General features: G+C 32.4%; 1 protein-coding gene across 1 annotated transcript in view; it reads right to left on the bottom strand.

The window, feature by feature from the left end:
* LOC115887464 overlaps positions 1-8,086 on the bottom strand; it is a 29,750-nt gene extending 21,664 nt beyond the window's left edge. Inside the window, exon 1 of the mRNA XM_030906899.1 lies at positions 7,806-8,086. The gene's annotated coding sequence lies outside the window, so the exon portion shown is untranslated. The remainder of the gene's footprint in view (positions 1-7,805) is intronic.
* Between the last annotated feature and the right edge of the window lie 6,561 nt (positions 8,087-14,647).

Consider the following 14,647-nt stretch of genomic DNA (forward strand, 5'->3'; position numbering starts at 1 on the left):
GTCATTGATTAATCACGATCCTGCTTAAAGCGCTTGACGTAAAAAGCTAATTTTTGGAAAACAGATTGACTTTAGGGTGTAGAGGTTCGATAAGAAGAGATTTTTCGAAACTCGAATTCTAAGGGGGTGAAACCACCCCTCAAATATTAGAATATTTTTTATTTAAAAACCGGTGAGTTTTTCGGAAAAACTCTTAAACACGTACATTTTATTTTCTAGTTTTGTATATTTTAAGATTTTTTTAAAATTTATACAGGGTGTTTCATAAAATATGACCATTGAGTAATCACGATTCTGCTTAAACTGCTTGACGTTTAAAGCTGATTTTTGGCTAACGGATTGACCGTGGGGTGTAGAGGTTCGATAATGAGGGGTTTCTCGAGTCTCAAATTCCAAGAGGGTGAAAACGCCCCTCAAATATTACAATATTTGTTATTTAAAAAACGGTTAGTCTTTCGGGAAAACGCTTGGACACGCATAATTTATTTTGTTTTTTTACATATTTTGAAATGTTTTAAAAAATCATACAGGGTGTTCCAAAAAGTTGGGTAATTGATTAACCACGATTCTGCTTAAACTGCTTGACGTAAAAGGCTTATTTTTGGCAAACGAATTTTTCGAGAGTCAAAATCCAACGCGATGAAACTATCCCTCAATATTACCAAGTTATATAATAATATCGCCATATTGTTTTTTCTCATGCTGACATAAATGTGAGAAAATTTTATTCAGTTTGTATGTTAATGAAAATTCTTGCTTTGCTTTATCATCACCATTAGAAATGATTAATTCGATACACGCTAGTTTTACATATAAAATGCCAATCTTCATTTCATAGCCATCGCTGACGCCGTTTTTATTCGATCAGACATAAGATGTGAAAACCGCATCTTTGTATCTCTACTCATAAACGAGAAACCCTGTAAAACACACTAAAATGGGACACTCTGTACGTTTGGACACGTGCTCCTGTGCCCTTTAAGGCGAGCCGGCACTGAGTAAGAATGTATAGAATGTATATAAGAATATACATAAAATTTAAATTTAAGTAGTGCCTTTAAGAGAAAATAATCAAGCTAGTTAAATAAGAGCCATGCACTCTTAAAACTATTAAGTTTAACAACAGTAAAAATTTAATTGTTTTCGACGCTATCGCGTCAATTCAACAAAGACTAATTGGTCATAAAATAACTGGAGAATGCTTTAGACATAAAACCATAATCTGACAAATTGTTACTGCTATTTGTTTCAAAAGCTTTATTTTGTTAGTATTAAAGCTGAACATCTTAATGAAGAAATGCTGTTAAATACATTTGAAAAGAACTTGAAAGGTCGTAACTTTATTTGATATCCTCAGAGCAGTGGCTGGTAGATTTTCGTTGTCCTATATCTCTGGTCCAAATTATACACAGATATTCAGGCTGAGGCGACAAACGCCATATCCAAGCTACTTCCATTTAAATCCCGAATAACTTATGAAAAGGAATACAAACGATTGCGATTAAAGTACTATTTTATCTACTACTAGCGTGTACCCGCTACTTGCTACTTCGTTCGCGTCGAATTAACAGGGTTGCCATATTTAGAAGAAGAAAAAGCGGGACGCACTGAATGACCGCCGGAGGTGAAAATGTTTGGGTGCCACGCCCAAAAATGTTTATTTTAATATCTTAAATAATAATTTATTGAGGGATTGTGGTATAAAAAATGTTTTAAAATGAAAATACACAAGTACTAAACGAAAAATATAATAAACATATTAACATTATTTATATTTTATTAAAATAGATATAGGTAGGTAGTTGTTTTTATCAACAAAGGGGATAATATAAAGAGACATGATGATTGCTAAGAAATTATAATAAATGCTGACGATAACCACCATTACCGATTATTCTCCAGGTCCGTACTCAAAAACCCCCGATGATGGCCATTTTGTTACCAGACGTCTGTAAATATATTTTTAAAAAGTCCGTATTGAAATAAAATAAGTTGGTATCGATATCTGAACAGCTATACATTTGGTGAATTTTTTTTCCAAGTAGCATATTTTGTAAGAAAAAGAAAAAAAATATAAATTGTGCACAAAACTTATGATTCTATAATTGTTAATAGTTTTTGAGTTATTTTTTTTTAATAAAATAAATGTTACATTTTGTATATTTCCTATTATATTGGAAACAAATGAAACTTTGGCAACTCTGTAAGCAGCCAATATTGAGCACAAAAATGCGCAACTTTTTTCTAATTTAACAAACCTCGTATCTTTTGGTGGATTATTCTGTATATGAAAATAGTTTAATATACCTACCTCTCTTTTTCTTTTATTTTTTTGCAAAAATGGAACACGCAGCCGCCTGTATTTTTCAGGGAAAAGTTCTTGATTTTTTAACATCGTTAACACGTTGTGTCTTCTCGGGAATTTCCGTCATTGACGACATTGACCACATCATCTTCAAAAACACCACAATTTACTAGCCAGTCAATCTCATCAGAGGACACTGAGGAATCTGAATCCATTTTGTTGCAAAAAAAATTAACCTATAATTATATAATTATATATAATATTAAAATGTACATGTACAGCAAATTAACTCAACATAACGTTTGATCTCCGGGTAAAGCACTCACTGCACGGACCACGGACACGGGCAAGGCAAGTACAACTACACCTTCTGTAGTACACCAAACACCAAAGTACAAGTACACCACAGAACAGAAATTACTACAACAAGTCTTTTTAAAATTAGACAAAAGACCTTGCGACAAAACGTAAGCGACAAACGACTAAATCCCGTGCATAAAGTAACTAAAATAAAGAGTGTTTGAAGGTTGTCTAACTTGGCCATAATGTTGCATAGTTCAGTTAGAATCAAAGCGTCGCCACCTGCTACCTGTCGTGTCATGACCGTTGACAAGTGACATGACAGCAAATTATTTGTATTTGCAGTTGTTTACAATTATGTTTTTTGAATTTTTGGAATTTGTTATTATTTTGTACACCAGGCATACACTTTGTTTGTTGTTTTGTGTTTGTGCGTACAGAAATTATGGAGGGAAGTTTTGTTACCCGAGGAACCAGAGACCTTATATTTCTCTATGATTTGAACTTTGTTGTGCTATGTGTTTGGTCATCATGTAATGTTTTGTTTCAGCCGATGATGTGATTTGAACACGATCCAGGAAGAGGTATCATGCAAAGCAAGTTTGATATGTAAAGACATTGCCCATCTCTGAACTCAATGAACGTAAAAAGCGAACTGACTATATATTCGCGCCTTGATTTCACAGTGTTGAACATTTGCTACCTCAACTGAACTTCAACTGCTGAGTTTATAAATCCAACTTACAGGTGAATTAATTTTTGATGATGTCTTATTTAAATCTTAATCTGTTATAATAGCATGGATTGCAAACCCTGCGATCTTATATGCTTTGTTAGTGGCGTTGTTAAATACGTTTTATAATACTATAGGTTAATCGAGGGGTAAACCGCTGGTGTATTTTGGTGTACAAGATGTTCCCATTTTTGGCATTTTCGTGGTATTATTGGTATTAGTATTAAATTATTTGGCATTAGTGTACAGAAATTCATCAGCGGTTTACCCCTCGAGGTTAATTCAGCATATGTTTTATATTATCAAATTTAATTTAGCATTTAACTGTAAGCGTTTGAAAAGTGTACAATAGTTTATACTTTTCAAATATTCCGTTTTTAAAAATAAATTTTCATTATGTTTTTTGCAGTTTGATTTCGTATATTTTTTAAAAATACATAAAATTTTAAATTCACATTTAAACTGCCCGCCTTTTTTTGTGGTAGTGTACAGATATCTATTTCGTGCGTCTGTATATTTCTATTAAGTTCAGTTAGGGCTCAAGGTGCGCTACAATCGATCCTCGTTAAACGTGTTGCCTACTTTTTACTATGGAAATGACAACTCTCTTTTATTTTTATATTTCTCTATGATCCGTGAAAGAAAAAGAAGAGAGAGAGAAAGAAGAATCAGTAGGAATGGCAATGATGCATCGATATGTCATGTATTTAAACCGTCGATACTTGAAACGGTGAGGCGGACACGAGGCGATAACAGAGTTTACGCATGATGCCATTGTCGCCTGTCTCCTACTATAGTGGCGAAGGAAGATTTTGGGAATTTGAAACCAGAGAACGAGATGCGGGACAAATCGGGACAGTCTCGGGCCGCGGGACATATCAGGACACATCGATTAAAATCGGGACAGTCCCGCCTAAATCGGGACGTCTGGCAACCCTGCGAATTAATCATTTGTAATGGTGATGATAAAGCAAAGCAAGAATTTCCATTAACATACAAACTGGAAAAAAATTTCTTACATTTATATCAGCATGAGAAAAAACAATATGGCGATATTATTACATAACTTGGTAATATTTGAGAGGTAGTTTCATCTCGTTGGAATTTGACTGCGTGTCCAAGCGTTTTCCCGAAAGACTAACCGTTTTTTAAATAACAAATATTGTAATATTTGAGAGGCGTTTTCACCCTCTTGGAATTTAAGATTAGAGAAACCTCTCCTTATCGAACCTCTACCACAAATTAACTACAACAGATGCGAAAGAACACCGAATTACGCGTTCAGGTTTCTGTGACCTTCAGAAAAAGTTCATAGACAATCCGCATCAATGTACGGTTTGGGTTATTATTTGTTTGGATGAAAATAATCTGCACCAATATGTTATCGAGGCATACAAAAAGGTCCACAGACTTCGAGACATACGAAAAATCAGCGTGTGCCGCAATTTTCACACCTTAAAAAATTAGTTTTTTATAGCTATAGCAACTGCAGCGACTATGAAAAAAGCTGTGTGATTTTCATAGAAAATAAGGGCACCTGTAATTCATTTGAGAATGTTATAAATCGCTAAAAGAGGTTTCAAATCTCTTGGATTTCTATTAATATTAAATAAATTTTATTAAAAATTGAACTAAAATTGTTAGTATCATTAAAAAACAATTCAAATTCAAAATTGTATCAGTCAAATTCCCTCATTTAAGGTGAATATTAAAGTAAATATAAATACAGCTCATTCTAAGCTCTACTTATCTTTAAGAAAAATTTAAATCATTGTTGCAATTGGGCCTTAATGCCATTTCGAATGAACAATAGTATTAATAATGTACATTATAATAATAATAAATTTTATATCATAGTGTGTATTAAAACTACTAAAACACTTTTAAATTGGTATTATATTAACAACTTTTGTTTTTTAATCCAAAAAAAAGTTACCAATTTTCTCAATCAAAATATTTGTGGTCCTGAAAAGGACCTTCGTTTTCCCATGTTCGTCAAGGTAGGTAATGGGTAAACGGTAAAAAAACAGGATAATGAAATTTAAAAAATTACAAAAATTGTTCAAAAGTGCCTCCCTCTTGCATTAAACAATAACCCAAACGATCATAAAATCCCCTCCTCACATTGGATAACATATCAGGGGTGACAGTGTCAAAGGCATTAAATATTTTCTGCCTTAACTGCTCCAAGTTTTGAATTTCTTCATGGCCGTAAATTTTAGATTTTATGTACCCCCATAAAAAGAAATCATTCACCGAGAAGTCAGGTGAAATTAAACGTCAGTCTAAACAAAACTGTCATTTTTGAAAACTTGTCAAAATTTGGACACACGCTAAATGGACTTGATTTTCCTATGTCTCGAAGTCTGTGGACTTTTCTGTATAATCTCACAGTAATTTAATAGATTGCTCGTCATATTATATCAGCTCGTAGGAGATTAGGAAAAAAAAAGATATTTATAGTATAAAAAATTAATTTATTTAACAAAATTTAATTAAAGATGTGACAAAATAGTTACATTTCTATTGGTTCTATCGGACTTTTTTCGACTATATAAATCTTTATTTTTTGTAAACTTTAATGCATAAAATATTTTCAATCTAATAAATAATTTAATGATGTAAATAGAGGAAATTTCTCACATGGGTGGTCAAATTCTATAGTTTTCATTATATCAAACAGCCTCTGAACGTTTTCTTCAGTGCAAAACTCATCAAAATTTAATTTAAATAATTTTTCCAGCCTGTAAATAAAATGAACAAATTTTTCCACTTTCATGATCAAAGGCTTTTAAATGGGTAAATAATTTCGAGTTATCCAGAGATTCGGATTTTTTTGCAAATTTTAGACAAATATCACATTGATGTATTTGAACACCCTTTTTAATGATGTAGTCAAACATAATTAAAGGCATTTTGAGTTGAAAACATTTCTCAGAGGCTGTTTGATATAATGAAAACTATAAAATTTGACCACCCATGTGAGAAATTTCCTCTTATTTACATCATTAAATGATTAATTAGATTGAAAATATTTGATGTATTAAAGTTTACAAATAAAGATTTATATAGTCGAAAAAAGTCCGATAGAACCAATAGAAAGGTAACTATTTTGTAACATTTTTAATTAAATTTTGTTAAATAAATTAATTTTTTATACTATAAATATCTTTTTTTTCCTTATAAATAAAAACATTTGCATCCCATTTTAAATAAGATATACAAATTACCAAAACTTAGAAATAACAGTTCAAAAGTTCAACGAAAATCCTACACGCGTTTTTAAAAAGAAACATATAACCACGCACTATGTCATTCCAGCAAGCGAATACGACACAGCATAGGTTTCCGGACTAAACGACTGGTGTATTTACACCACTCAATAGGCGTATCGGGTTTGCCGAGCGGTTTCCGATGCAGTCGCTTTCGTGCCAAAAATCAGCTTTAAACGTCAAGCAGTTTAAGCAGAATCGTGATTACTCAGTGGTCATATTTTATGAAACACCCTGTATAAATTTTTAAAAAACTCTTAAAATATGTAAAACAACAAAATAAAATATACGTGTTTAAGAGTTTTTCCGAAAAACTCACCACTTTTTAAATGAAAAATATTCTAATATTTGAGGGGTGGTTTCACCCCCTTAGAATTCGAGTTTCGAAAAATCCCTTCTTATCGAACCTCTACACCCTAAAGTCAATTCGTTTTGCAAAAATCAGTTTTTTGCATCAAGCGCTTTAAGCAGGATCGTGATTAATCAATGACCAGATTTTCCGAAACACCCTATATACATTTTTAAAAAATCTTAAAATATGAAAAAAACCAAAATAAAATATACGTGTTTAAGCGTTTTTTCGGAAACTGGGCCGTTTTTTAAATAAAATTTATTGTAATATTTGAGGGGTGGTTTCACCCCCTTGGAACTGGAATTTCGAAAAATCCCTTCTTATCGAACCTCTACACCCTAAAGTCAATTCGTTTTGCAAAAATCAGTTTTTTACATCAAGCGCTTTAAGCAGGATCATGATTAATCAATGACCAGATTTTCCGAAACACCCTATATACATTTTTAAAAACCCTTAAAATATGAAAAAAAAACGAAATAAAATATACGTGTTTAAGCGTTTTTTCGGAAACTGGGCCGTTTTTTAAATAAAATATATTGTAATATTTGAGGGGTGGTTTCACCCCCTTGGAACTGGAATTTCGAAAAATCCCTTCTTATCGAACCTCTACACCCTAGAATCCACCTGTATGCCAAAATTGAGCTGCTTACGTTTGAGTGGTTTGAGCAGGATCGTGATTAATCAGTGAGTCAGTCACTTAAGGTTTTTATACAACATATATTAGTATAGAGATAAAGAATACCTTTTTTTCAAAATGTTAATAATAAAAAGAAATCCTTCGTGCAAAGACACTCTCCGGAGACGCACCGTACGTTTAACGAAATAAAATTAGTTCGTACTTACGTGTGTTCTTAAAACGGCTCAACAAAACAAGTAAAACGACTGAACTTTTTGAAATAACTCGAATACTACTGCACTTTGGGGTCAATCGGTTCTTTCTTAACCGGCCTGCTTGAGATAACTGACTGTGTCTGACTCTCCGCTGAGCTTGTGTCGGGGGGCCAACAATCCCCAGTCGAAGATAAGAAGAAATAAAAGAGTTATAAGCCGAGAAACCTTTCGGATACGCGAGCTCTGCTCTTGAGGCTTTAAAAGGAAACGAGACGTAAGAGGTTGGTGGTGGTGTCGCCAAACGCATCGAAACGTTTATGTATTGTTGATCTTGGTCTGTATTTGCTCGAATATCTCTTTGTTGGTTCTTAGAAACTGTGGTTATCGAAGTAGAGTACTTTGTCTTCTTATCTTACAGGGTGTCATTGAAATGGTGTAAAAAAAAATCAGGCGGTGATAGTACTCCTAAAAATAGTAAAAGAAAGTTCCTATAAGTATAGGGCGGCAAATGCATATTAAGGGAGTTAAGGGCACTGAAAGGGTGAATTTAAAAAACGGTTGTTTTGAAATTGCAGCCTTAAAAAACGAGATAAAATTTCGAAAAAAATCCTCTGCCATAAATGTTGACCCTAAATCAAACGGTGATACTGAAAAATTATTTGGAAAAGCAGAAAAGATAGTTTTTGCAAGGGTAGGGCGTAGGGGGTTGTTTCGTGAATACCTTTTTTGAGGTTATTTTTTTGCAACGCGGGTTCTACATACTTTTTCCTACAAAAAAGTACTCTTGTTGCACACAGTGCCTTCTATTAAAAGATCAGCCTGCGGGCGAGATTTATGACGTCACGCTAGTTAGATATAACGGATTAATAAATATGTTGTAGAATACATGGAAAACATAATTATTCCTCAGATTTTTGGTTTGTATTTTAAAAATGATATAGTTTAAATGAAATATACATAATATACAGTTAATAACTACAACATATATACCTATTTATAGTAATAAATACTTTGGCAAATAAACTATGAACCATACAAATGCAGCAAATGTTTTACAATGTACAAATAATGTATAGGTACATAAGATAATGGGTAAAATGTAAATATATTTTAAATTTTGGGGTTTGAAAATCGATCTAATTTAACAAAAACCATTTAATATCTACTAATAGTGATGTATTATTATTTGCATTCACAAAATTTATATGTATATTTTGCAAGTATCAATGTTCGAAAAATTATATTTACAAATAATACAATATTATCTAAAAAAATTTTGAACTTTCGGTTTTGGATCGACGGCTCGTCGACGGCCTTATAGCTCGGCTAAATGTGCACAGTTGCCAGATTCAAAAAGACTTGAATTGGCATCCCATTCTTTTTATTTTGTATAATGCAGTATGTGTTTCTTTCTATTCTTCTTTTCTTGTCAGATACACTTATATTAATTATTCCTTTGGCTATTAAAATAGTTTTAAGTATATTATTACAAAACATATACATTTTTAATATACACTACCTTATAATGTTAACTAAGAAAATACCTTTAATTACCTTAAAAATTAATAATATACAGGGCGATTGATAGTGATATTTATTAATGCTGGAACGTTAGTAATAAAATATAAGTTTAATAATAATGGAAATAATTTATTAAAATGCAGTACAAAAAATGTTAACTGACTAAAAAATACTATAATAACAAATTTCTTCCGTTTGCCACGTTATTTATATAGACCTAGGTAGATTTTAAAAAGTGACACAGGTACAATTAATAATATATTAGTTCAACATAAAAGTTGCTGTCACGACATCGAACAATAAATTAAAATTCGTAAAATAAATTAAAATTATTAATTAAACAAATCTTTATAAAGAAACGCAAGTATACCAAATTTGGGCCCAATCGAACTCCAGGAAATGATATCATAATAGTGTACTATATTATGGTACCACTTGATATGCTTTAAGGTACCATAATATTGCAATGTCACCGAAGATACGTAGTATACCAAGTTTAAGCCCTATTGCCGCCATGTACCTAATATTGCTATGTCATCAAATATGGTACTATAGAAGGTACCACTTTATATGCTTCATGGTACCATAATATTACAATGTCACTGAAGATATAGTATACCAAGTTTAAGCCCAATCGAACGCCATGTATCGTAATATAGTACTATATTATGGTATCACTTGATATGCTTCTGAAAAAAACGGCGTCCAGTTGGCTGGAAAAGGACGATCGATGACATTTCTCATATAAATTTACATATAAAATGACAGCGATATTCATTTCATAGCTATCGCTAACGCCGTTTTTTCCCGATTTTACGATATGAACTTGGTATGAACACAATCGAACGTCAGGAAGTGGTAGAACTATAATAATAGTAGAACAATACTTATTATATTGTCGCCGAATTACAATGAAAATTCAGGATTCAATTATACAATCAAACGTCAGGAAGTGATTGTAATTTAGCTCATAAGATTTAATTCCATCTAACATGGCAAACTGAAAAAAACAGCTCTGATCTATTTTAATATGTTTAAATGATGTAGCAAATTTGAAGGTAAGCTTTATCAGGAAGTATTACGATATGAATTACATCGTATGGCAACACTGCACAAAATTGTTTTAAATTTTGTTTGTAGAAAACTGTTTTCTTTTAAATTTATTGCCCTCTATTATTAAGTAGCGAAACTACCACATCAAAATATCTGATTTGGAGACAGACTTTTAAAGCCTGTCTCCTTTTGCTACCTACAATTTTATACATGTAACGAGGCTTCTGTTGCGTAGCTAGATATTCTGTGGTTGTGCTAAGTGATTAATCAACAATACATAAACTTATGAAATTATGGCGGTTCAAAAGAAACCAAGTAGGTATCAAATAATTAATTGAAAAATCAAAATTTCATGATTTTTAAAACATCTTATTGCTTTAAAAAACGAAATAATCCACTAGATTTCTACTTCTGGGGCCATTTGAAAGCTTTGGTTTACTCAGTGCCGATTAATACTGAAGAGCAACTACGGCAACGCATTATTGACTGTTCCAATCAAATTTGGACAATGCCAAGGATATTCCACAGGGTACGCAGATCTTGGAGCAGATGTCTGCATTGAAATGAATGGTGGTCACTTTAAACATTTACTATGAATGAATTAAGGAACGCATTATTTTAATAAGGAATTTTGGTAATTGGTTTATTTCGTTTTTAAAGCAATAAGATGTTTTAAAAATCATGAAATTTTGATTTTCCAATTAATTATTTAATAATTACTTGGTTACTTTTGAACCGCCATAACTTTCATAAGTTTATGTTGATTAACCAGTTAGCAATCCATCAAAGCAAACTTTTTGCTGTCAATTGTAGGAAAAAGTATGTAGTTTTCAAAAAATAAACCCACGTTGCAAAAAAGATCACCTCAAAAAAGTTATTTACGAAACAACCCCCTACCCTTGCAAAAACTACCCTTTCCGCTTTTCCAAATAATTTTTCCGTATAACCATTTGATTTAGGGTCAAAATTTCTGGCAGAGGATTTTTTTTCGAAATTTTATCTCGTTTTTTAAGGCTGCAATTTCAAAACAACCGTTTTTTAAATTCACCCTTTTAGTGCCCCTAACTCCCTTAATATGCGTTTTCCGCCCTACTACTATTTTTAGGAGTACTATCACCCCTTGTTTTTTTACACCATTTCAATGACACCCTGTATACGGGGTGGCTCATTAGCCCGAAGAAGTCCAATATCGTCTTTGTTGACAAATATACAGGGTCGCGCAGCGCCTCTCATACTCCGCAGAAGCTCCAAGGAGAACGGTAGTTTATATAGAAATGAAATTTTGGCAGCATATGCATATATAGTATTATACAGGGTGTCCCCAAAAAAAGTTACACATCAAAGTTTTGTTTTTTCTAATGGAACACCCTATATATTAATTGTTTTTCGGGTTCTAGGAAAAAAATAAAGGTGAGTTTTTTTAAAGAAGCATATACCTAAAATCTATGGATTTTGACATATTTCACATTTTGTGAAAATGAAGAGTAAATTTTAAATTTCGATAACAGCTAACTAAATTTTGCTTGGCCTGATATTTAATTACAGAAACCATTGTATGTTAAACCAAATTGAAATTTGACCCGAAAAGTTATACAGGGTGAGACAAAGTTAGTATGGAAGATTAGTCACTTTTAAAAGCAAGTTACTCCTTTATGTTAAATGAAACACCCGGTATATTATTCCGGTGTTCAATGGAGAATTTACATGTCTTCAAAATATTATTAAGGTTGCCTACCCCTCAGACAAAGATTTTCCTAGATATTTTAATTTTTAGGATTAAAATCTAGGTGGCTGTGATATATACCTTTTGTTAATTTAACAAAAATTAAAGATTGTAGAGTAAAACACTCAACGGTAATAAAAAGATAAACGTTTAAAACATATTTTAATTATTACAAAATTAAAACAGCATTTAAATATTCTATTAATTAGTGAATGCACACTGCATTCACCAACTAATAGAATCTTATCATTCTCTGGTGATAAGTTTGCATTTTCGGCAAATTTTTGAGATTTTTTTTATTTTAACTGACACAAAATGATAACTAGTTTTCAAAAAGTTGGACTAATTAGTTTTATCAAATAATAAAGATCTACCCAGATCATATCATGTAAATGACAATATCTAGGAAAATCTTTGTTTGAAGGGTACACAACCTTAATAGTATTTTGAAGGGACATGAATATCGGAATAATATACTGGGTGTTCCATTTAAGATAAAAGAATAACATGCTTTTAAAGGTGACCAATGTTCAATATTAATTTTGTCTCACCCTGTATAACTTTTTGGATCAAGTTATAGTTTGATTTAAAGTACAATAGTTAATTTAACTAAATATTAGGCTATACCGGGTAAATTCAAATTTAGGTAGCTTTTATTGTTATTTAAAAATTGTTCTTTATTTCTAGAAAATGTTAAATATATCAAAAACCTTACATTTTAGTCATATACTTCTCTTATAAAACACACCTTTATTTTTCTCCCAGAATCCGAAATTCAATTAATATACAGGGTGGGCTATTGAAAACTTACAATGGCTATAATTTTTAAACCAAAAAAGATATCAAAAAAATAAAAAATACCATTTCTATAATATCAAAGGGGAATACATATGACGAATTTTTTGAACCACCCCGACCTGGCAATGGCAACACCCTACCTGTGGTGCCTTTTTGGAAAGCCCATTAAAAATGCTAAACGATGATCATAACGTTTTTAGGGTGAAATTGAAAAACTACCTCTTACACGAAAAATTAGGTGGACATTAATGAAAAAAGTGATTTTTTCAGCATAAGTTACAAATTGGGACCCAGCTAAATGAGGCAAATGAGGTATTTTTCAAACCACCCCGACCAACCCCTAGGTGCCATCCCCTCATTTCTAATCTCACCAATGGCATTTTTAAACCATTGCCATTTTAAAACTAAAAATAAAAAATGTAGATAATAAAAAAGGCAACATAAAGATGTTTTACTAATCGTTCAGCCTAATTTTACGATAACGCAAATTCTTCCTTATCATCCATTTTTTTGCTTTCAACAAACAGGAATCTTAAAACGGCATATCTTTGCGTTTTTGCACTGTCTTCTATCGATTTTCAATCGTTTGCAAATTTGGTGGTATTTTAAATGTTTGGTGTGGAATACTAGGCGATAAAATTATAGGACCATTTTTCATCGACGGAAATTTGACTGGTGATGCTTATGTGGAAATGCTGAACAATTTGATAGAGCCAGCCATTGTAAATGAGGTTGAAAATCAAGGAGATTTGGAAGGAAATTTAACTCTTAATGAAGACCTCATACACTTTCAGCAAGATGGAGCCCCTCCGCATTATTCTATTATCACAAGGCGGTGGTTGGATAGATATTATCCAAGGCAATGGATTGGTAAAAGGGGTCCAATCGAGTGGGTCCACCTGATCTCACTCCTTTAAACTTTTTCTTGTGGGGTTACACTAAATCCATAGTCTACAAGACAAAACCAGGTTCGTTGCAAGAATTGCGGCAGAGGATAACTGAAGCATGTCGAAATATTCCGGGAGAGACTTTCCAAAAAGTGAGAGAAGAATTTGAAAATCGTTTGTATTTTTTTATGGAATAAAACGGCTGTCATTTTGAGCAATTGTTAAAATAAATTATCATTTTAAATTTCTTTCAAATTGTCACACCTACATTTCTTATCACTACTTACACAGAGTATCTAGCTACGCAGAATATCTTGCGTAGCTAGATATTCTGTGCTACTTACCAGTAATTGTTGAAAGAAGACAGAAGTTGAAATATGTATGACCATCGTTTAGCAATTTCAATTAGCTTTCCAAAGAAGTGTCACAAGTAGGGTATCGCTATCTTGAGATTAGAAGTGAGTGGGTGGCACCTAGGGGTTGGTCGGGGTGGTTTGAAAAATACCTCATTTGCCTCATTTAGCTGGGTCCCAATTTGTAACTTATGCTGAAAAAATCACTTTTTTATAAATGTCCACCTAATTTTTCGTGTAAGAGGTAGTCTTTCAAGTTCACCCTAAAAACTTTATGATCATCGTTTAGCATTTTTCATGGGCTTTCCAAAAAGGCGCCACAAGTGGGGTGTTGCCATTTAAGATTTTCCAGTGAGGAGGGGTGCCGCCTAAGGGGTAGGTCGGGGTGGTTCAAAAAATACGTCATATGTATTCCCCCTCGATATTATAGAAACGGTATTTTTTTATTTTTTTGATATCTTTTTTGGTTTAAGAATTATAGCCATTGTAAGTTTTCAGTGGCCCACCCTGTATATGTAG

This window comes from Sitophilus oryzae, unplaced genomic scaffold (genome assembly GCF_002938485.1).
Source record: "Sitophilus oryzae breed Bouriz unplaced genomic scaffold, Soryzae_2.0 scaffold_115_pilon_pilon, whole genome shotgun sequence".
Lineage (NCBI taxonomy): Eukaryota > Metazoa > Arthropoda > Insecta > Coleoptera > Curculionidae > Sitophilus > Sitophilus oryzae.